Source organism: Ictalurus punctatus, chromosome 2, assembly GCF_001660625.3.
Source record: "Ictalurus punctatus breed USDA103 chromosome 2, Coco_2.0, whole genome shotgun sequence".
In the NCBI taxonomy this organism is placed as follows: domain Eukaryota; kingdom Metazoa; phylum Chordata; class Actinopteri; order Siluriformes; family Ictaluridae; genus Ictalurus; species Ictalurus punctatus.
Window position 1 is genome coordinate 33291038 of NC_030417.2, and position 6109 is coordinate 33297146.

At 43.3% G+C, this 6109-nt stretch overlaps 1 protein-coding gene across 3 annotated transcripts in view; it reads left to right on the forward strand.

The window, feature by feature from the left end:
- The window catches only part of stat5a (signal transducer and activator of transcription 5a), a 99987-nt gene that overhangs the window by 11941 nt on the left and 81937 nt on the right, over window positions 1-6109 (forward strand). The window lies entirely within an intron of this gene.

The following is a 6109-nucleotide window of genomic DNA, read 5'->3' on the forward strand; positions in this document are numbered from 1 at the left end:
TTATTTTCGTCGAAAGACCGACTAAATCCCAACTTTATCAGGAAATTTGGATTAACATTGAAGCATGGTGGAGGTGGTGCGGGTGAGAGGGAGTTTCTCTCTTCCCCTCCCCCGTTCCTTTCTGGCTCCCGCTCCCCTTCCCTCCCTTTATAGTAAATGACAAAACATAGTTCTGCTAACAAAGTGCCAGCAGTACAGTAATACCGCATTACCCCAGGTAAACAGGGAAGAAATACTACAAAACTACATTGTGTCCAATCAGCTACTTGTATGTACCAGAAACATGAATTCTGCTCTCTAGCAGAAAATCCCAAAGGAGAATCTTCACTCCGGTCTTCAGTCCGTAAGATGAAACTCGAGCGCAACTGGATTCTGCAGCAAGGCAATGATCCAAAGCATAGGAGTAAATCCACCTCTGAATGGCTCATTCAAAGGCAAAATTACAGTTTTGGAGTGGCCTAGTCAAAGTCCTGACTGTGAACCAATTGAGATGCTGTGGCAGAACCTTAAACAGGCAGTTCATGCTGGAAATCCCTCCGGTGTGGCTGAACTAAAGCGGTTAGAAAGCAGCAAAAAGAGTGGGCCAAAATTCCACCGAAACATCGACTACGTTTACATGGACAGCGGTAATCTAATTATTGACCGTACTCTGATTAAGATAATATTGTGATTAAGGTGTTTACGAGTCGCTTTTAGAATACTCCTCTCGTGTTCCCGTGTTACGTGTTTTAGAACATAATTCGATTAACGGCACACGTCATTACGTCACCGCGCCACGCCGTCCGACGTCCCTCCAGAATTCCACGTATCGACATACAGTCCGTCTTCGTTATGGAACCGTGTACAGTTTCGGGTGTTTTTATCGAATTTTTCACAAACACTTTAAGTGCGGTTGATTATTTATCGTGCTGTACGTGCTAATACGACCGCTTGAAGCCGCGGGCTCCGTCTCAAACCGCGTACTTACCGTCTATACAGTAGCCGAGATGCATGTATTTCTCCGCTGCAGGCCTACAGACGGCAAGTACGCGGTTTGGGACGCAGCCGAGCTCTCTTGTCCGCCGTAAAATGTCGAGCACTGCCGTGTGTGAGTTTTCACCGCGACAGGACACGATCACACACGGCAGTGCTCGACATTTTACGGCGGACAAGAGAGCTCGGCTGCGTCCCAAACCGCGTTCATAATGCGATTGAGGTGTTTACATGTCTGTCTGTAATGCGACTAGAACAGGAGTACTCCACACGTCTTAATTCCATTAGTACTTCGAGTACGACCTTAATTAGATTAAGGTAAGTACAAATTGCTGTTTACATGCTCGTTTCTTAATCAAAGTACGGTCTCGATCAGGTTAAGAGTGGATTATCGTTGTCCGTGTAAACGCAGCTCTTGTGAAAGACCGTGCTCCAGTTTTCGGAGGCATTTGGTTGCAGTTACTGCTGCTAAAGGTAGCACAACCAGATTTAAGTTTAAGGGGGCAATTAGTTTTTCACATATGTGTTGGATAGCGTTTTTTTTTTTTTTTTTTTTTTTTTTTTTTAAATCCCCTCAGTAAGATTTTTACAAAAATAAAACCCGTATTGCGCGTTTTCCTCGGGTCGCCTTTGTTTTATGTTGTACTTCGTGTAAAGATTGTTTCGTACAGAAGAAATCAGGACAAATACTTTGTCACAGCTCTGCATACCCACTCCCGGTCTCCTGGAATTCTTGAATGATTCAACGTACACTTCTACGAATCCAATTTCGATTTCCAGCCTGTTACATGGATCATAACCGGAGCATGGCGTACAGTCAGATACGTGTGATGTGGCACTCGGGTATGGCTGCCAGTTGTGCAAGTTTCTCTACCAGCAGCACTGTGTTCTGGACATGTAAATAATGGCAGTGCTCCTGACCGCACACCACACGTGCACAGCTTGATCTGTGCTCCTGAATTTCAGCTTTTTACGCTCTTGTGTTTGCAGACGAATAATAAGTTAAAGTAAACGTCTTCACCTCGTCTGTATCTCCCGCAGCCTCGCTCTGTACTTTAATGGATGTGCTTTGCTCAGTAAGCCACTAATAAGCTCGAGCAGGACAGAGCCACTTCTCTTCCTAGTGCTTTACAGCCTATTGATTTATACTGCAGGGGAGACGGAGAGAGAGCGTGAGAGAGAGACGGAGAGAGAGACACAGAGAAGGAGAGACCGAGAGAGAGAGAGAGACAGTGAGAGAGAGAGCTAGACAGAGAACGAGAGAGAGAAAGGGAGATAGACATGGAGAGAGATATACAGAGAGACCGAGAGAGAGACAGACACAGAGAGAGAGAGACAGAGAACGAGAGAGAGAGACATGGAGAGAGATATACAGAGAGACCGAAAGAGAGACAGACACAGAGAGAGAGACAGAGAACGAGAGAGAGACAGACACAGAGAGAGAGAGAGAGAGACAGAGAACGAGAGAGAGATAGACATAGAGAGAGATATACAGAGAGACAGACACAGAGAGAGAGAGAGAGAGAGACAGAGAACGAGAGAGAGAGAGACATAGAGAGAGATATACAGAGAGACAGACACAGAGAGAGAGAGAGAGAGAGACAGAACGAGAGAGAGAGACAGAGAGAGAGAGACATAGAGAGAGATATACAGAGAGACAGACACAGAGAGAGACAGAGAACGAGAGAGAGAGAGATAGACATAGAGAGAGATATACAGAGAGACAGACACAGAGAGAGAGAGAGAGAGAGAGACAGAGAACGAGAGAGAGAGACAGAGAGAGAGAGACATAGAGAGAGATATACAGAGAGACAGACACAGAGAGAGACAGAGAACGAGAGAGAGAGAGATAGACATAGAGAGAGATATACAGAGAGACCGAGAGAGATATACAGAGAGACCGAGAGAGAGAGACAGAGAGAGAGAGACATAGAGAGAGATATACAGAGAGACCGAGAGAGATATACAGAGAGACTGAGAGAGAGAGACAGAGACTGAGAGAGAGAGAGACAGAGACTGAGAGAGAGAGAGAGACAGAGAACGAGAGAGAGAGAGAGAGATACAGAGAGAGAGAGAATGAGAGAGAGACAGAGATAGACAGAGAGAGAGAGAATGACACAGAGAGAGAGAGACAGAGAACGAGAGATAGACATAGAGAGAGATATACAGAGAGACAGAGAACGAGAGAGAGAGAGAGAACGAGAGAGAGAGAGAACGAGGGAGAGAGAAATAACTGCATAACAAGCAGAAAGCAGCCAAGACAGATTTACAAATTCATCTCAAGACAGAAGTGAAAAGCAGATCTGCAACAGTAGCAACACACACACACACACACACACACACACACACACACACACACACACACACACACACATACACACACACCTGCTTACAGCTCTAATTTTATTTGACACAAAGCAGCTGAAATCAGCAGAAACGCCCGCACTGTTTTTTGTCGTCCCCCCTCCCCCCTCCCCCTCACCTCTCGGGTCAGCTGCTTCCCTCTTATCACTGACCAGGTCCCTGAACTCTGACCTCTTTCCCAATCAAGCAAAATATGTCTGGATTAAACAGATTTTTTTTTCCCCCCAACACGTGACGGAGGGTTTGGCGGTTTCTTGGTAACATGACGAGCTTAAACGAGTTTGGTGAAAGAACGCGTGCCGCTTACAGCCGTTACACCATCACCGATGAAGTCGATTCACGGACCTTCTCCAACATTAAACGTAACTGTAGACGGATCGTAAGTACGACGCGTCGCGCGTGTCCGGACGTAATAATCGGCCCATTGTCGTCGTATACGAGCGATAAGACGTATTATTTCTTTAAATACTGGACACCTCTGGTGTTGTTCTTATCGGGTTACATCACACCGTCCTGCTGTTGATTATTTTCCCATGACAGCACAGCTCCCGAGTATTTCATTTCTCACGTAGCAAAACAGATCCCGAGCAGTACGAGCGCTACGTCGTTTTATTTTCATTCCTCTCTCTCTCTCCGTACGCCGCGCGTCATTCCAGCGACTACATTTAAACATTTAAAAAGAAACGTCTGACTTTTTCAGCCGACCCGGTGACTTTTTACTCCTTCCCGCAGTGTCCGCTCGGTATTAGAGAACATGCCCAGGGTGATGTCTTGGTCAATGGATAAAATTAAAACTAAAATAGAAATTGATATTTGATTTAAAAAAAAAAAAAAAAAAAAAAAAAAAAAAAGCTCTCACAAGAACAAATATTGTACTTCTTTCTTTTTTTTTTTTTTTTTAAATTTTTTTTAAATTTATTTTATTTTAATTTTATTTATTTAAAAAATCATTTTTATTTAAATAATAATAATTAAAAAAAAAAAAAAAAAAAGCTCTCACAAGAACAAATATTGTACTTCTTTCTTTTTTTTTTTTTTTTTTTAAATTATTATTATTTAAATAAAAATGATCGGATGCATCAGCTCCTGTTTTTTTTTAAATAAAAAAAAATAAAAAATTTTATCAGGTTCTTTCTCGTCTGGATTTTAGCAGAACGAGAAAAATAGACGTAACGGTAACGCGACATTAAAGCTGCGGTAACCGTTTTGCACAACACTGGAAAAAGAGGTTAAAGCGTCTACTGTGTGTTTAAATTTGCTCTTCGGAATCCCTTGATAGACTCGGACAATCCTAAGCCCAAGTCTCACACACACACACACACACACACACACACACACACACACACACAGAGAGATTGACAGATTGTTTACCACCAGCCCGATAGTGTTGTCTAGGTTATAATCCTCTAATCCCTGCTGGGAGTTTTCTGTCTTTTGGAGGTCTTGGCGTCTGTCCGGGATCCGCCTGACACAACCAGATTGAACAAGCAGTGATGATTAGGATGAGGTCGATATGTGTGCATGCTTTCTGATGATGCAGACTCCCCCCCCCCCCCCCCCCCCCCCCCCCCTTGATCTTGTAGATGTACCTTATCGTCCCTGGACAGAAGTAAACAGTAAAGCTGGTTAGAACCGATATGAAAGATCCTACTATTTATTTATTTATTTATTTACCTATTAGTCCAAACCAGAATTAAAATATATATGTATATATATATATATATATATATATATATATATTTTTAAATGTGATTTGGTTTTACATCGCACTAATTCGTTGGAAAGTGGCACAGCTGGAAATGCGAACGTTTTATATATATATATATATATAGGAAAATGGAAAAGTAAACGCTACAAAACAAAAGGATACTGAAGTGTACCGTTCTTCGTCACTGGGGTGGTACCTTTTTTAGTGCGTGTCGTCTTGCCTAGAAAGGTGCGGGAAGTGTAGCGTTTAAACCTCTTACCCTTAACCATCATCCGTGAATCACCTTAAAATGTAAAATACCGTGGAATACTTTAGTTGGACGACGTATCGGTTCCAGAGATAATGGCGAGAGACGGTGTCATCGTGTGTGTAAGTTCATACCGCTGATCTAACGCGAGTACACGCTTTCAAAGAGCGAGGAGATTTTTCTGAATCTTAAGAACGTCGGACGTCGGAACGTAAAGAAAGCAGGTATGCGGAATAAATGAGGTATGAGTGATCAAAGCCCCGCAAGCAATAAATAACAATAGATAAAACGGACCGCGATACGGTGCCGTGAATCCTTTCTGGTTTAGTCACCCGTCGTCCGTGTCCTAGCGCGTCGTCACGGAGAGCGCGCGTCCGCGACGCGACTTAGCATTCTACTCAGCGCCTCACTCGCGTGCAGTTCGCGTCGTTCTGCGGAGAAGCGAGTTTTAATACGCCGATGACGTCCGTGTTGTGCGTCGGTGATGTCTCGCGTGTCGTGTTTTTTTTTGTTTGTTTTTGTTTTGGCGCAACGGTACGTTTTCAATTCGAATCGGTGCTAGCGCTCGCTAAACATCTTAAAATCCCATCTCGCACAGTGTTTCGCGTTCGAACGTGCGCGTTCATCTTCGGGTCGACCTTTCGTCTTCGGAGTCGGAATTGTATCCTGTAGAGTACGTACGGATACGTACGTTTTGAAGGTAACTTAACAGTTTATGTACGTTTTTAAAAAAAAAAACAAAAACGGACCAAAACATTTGACAGTAACCGAGTTTGTGATTAAATAAATAATAAATCGGTGCATTTATTCGTTTATTT